This window comes from Orbicella franksi, chromosome 5, assembly GCF_964199315.1.
Source record: "Orbicella franksi chromosome 5, jaOrbFran1.1, whole genome shotgun sequence".
NCBI lineage: Eukaryota > Metazoa > Cnidaria > Anthozoa > Scleractinia > Merulinidae > Orbicella > Orbicella franksi.
Genome location: NC_138149.1, coordinates 12,617,401 through 12,618,649, shown reverse-complemented (window position 1 = coordinate 12,618,649; position 1,249 = coordinate 12,617,401). Strand labels below are relative to the sequence as shown.

The 1,249-nt window shown below is 45.9% G+C and overlaps 1 pseudogene; it reads left to right on the top strand.

Annotated features, from left to right (window-relative positions):
• Window positions 1-1,213: 1,213 nt before the first annotated feature.
• Window positions 1,214-1,249, top strand: part of LOC145487770 (uncharacterized) — a 5,985-nt pseudogene continuing 5,949 nt past the window's right edge.

Genomic DNA, 1,249 nt, shown 5'->3' with positions numbered 1-1,249 from the left:
GCCCCAGCCCATGCCTGGAAGGCGAGCATTGATCTTAGCTACAGCTAACAGCTGAAGTAGTTTACTGAAGACTAGAAATAATAATTATGATGCCCCAGCCCCTGACTGAAAGGCGAGCTTAAGTCTTAAACACCTCTCCAGGTTGACGAATATACAGTTTAAACGCGTCGGATTTCCAACGGCCAAGATGGCGAATCTGGGCATCCGATAAACCTTGGTCAGCCGCCAACGATGCGGCGCCGATCCGAAAAGAGTGAGATTTGTATTTGGATGAATCAAGTCCACAAAAGTTTAGTGCTTGCCGCAGTTGTTGCGTAAAATGGCTAGTTTGAACTGGGGATCCAGCGGAAAAGCAGAACAAGGCACCCGGAGTGGTACCCCGCATAGAACAGTAACGTTGTAAATAATTCACTGGGCAAAACTCTGTTCCCGTTACGCAGTCCAAAACAACTGAAAAGGGCGCCTACCCGAGTTATGCTTGAAGTCGGTGATGACAATTGTCGCGGCGGTCACGCGATTGTCTTTAAATTGGAAATGAAGGTCTTGTAGCGTTCGACGAAGTGGAACGCAATCCTAATTTTGACCTGTGGCTTTCCAGAGTTGGTTGTCCTGTGCACGGTTCTAGGCTGGAAAATCCACATTCCTGTAAGGACGCCAAAATGGCCACCCGGCTTTATTTTTGCAGGGGCATGTCACGGCCAGTAAACTGGGAGCGTTACTAGGGCATGTGACAAGACATGTGACGGACATATGAGTTGTCACGGCCAGTAATATCTTACTCTTACTAAGGCATGTGACAAGACATGTGACGGACATATGAGCATGTGAGCAGGCCATGTGAGCTCGTTTTTGCAGTTGACCTTTGGTCTTTCTTTCCATGTGCTCTCAGCATTACGTTGGACGTATCTTTTGCGGTAGAACTCTGTTTCTTTTGCGGTGGAACTCTGTATCTTTTGTGTTGGAACTTTGAGGCTGGGTAAGTATTTTATTCAATAGTCCTTCCGAGTACGATGTTATCATTTAACGCTTTGAAGGTAACATTTATCGAAATCCGACGGAATTGTGTACCACTCCAGCGTGGGCTGATCTTTGGTCTTTCTTTCCATGTGCTCTCAGCGCTAACATTGGACATATCTTTTGCGGTGGAACTCTGTATCTTTTGTGGTGGAACTTTGAGGCTGGGTAAGTATTATATTCAATGGTCCTTTCGAGTATGGTGTTATTTAAACGATTTGAGGGTAACATTTAT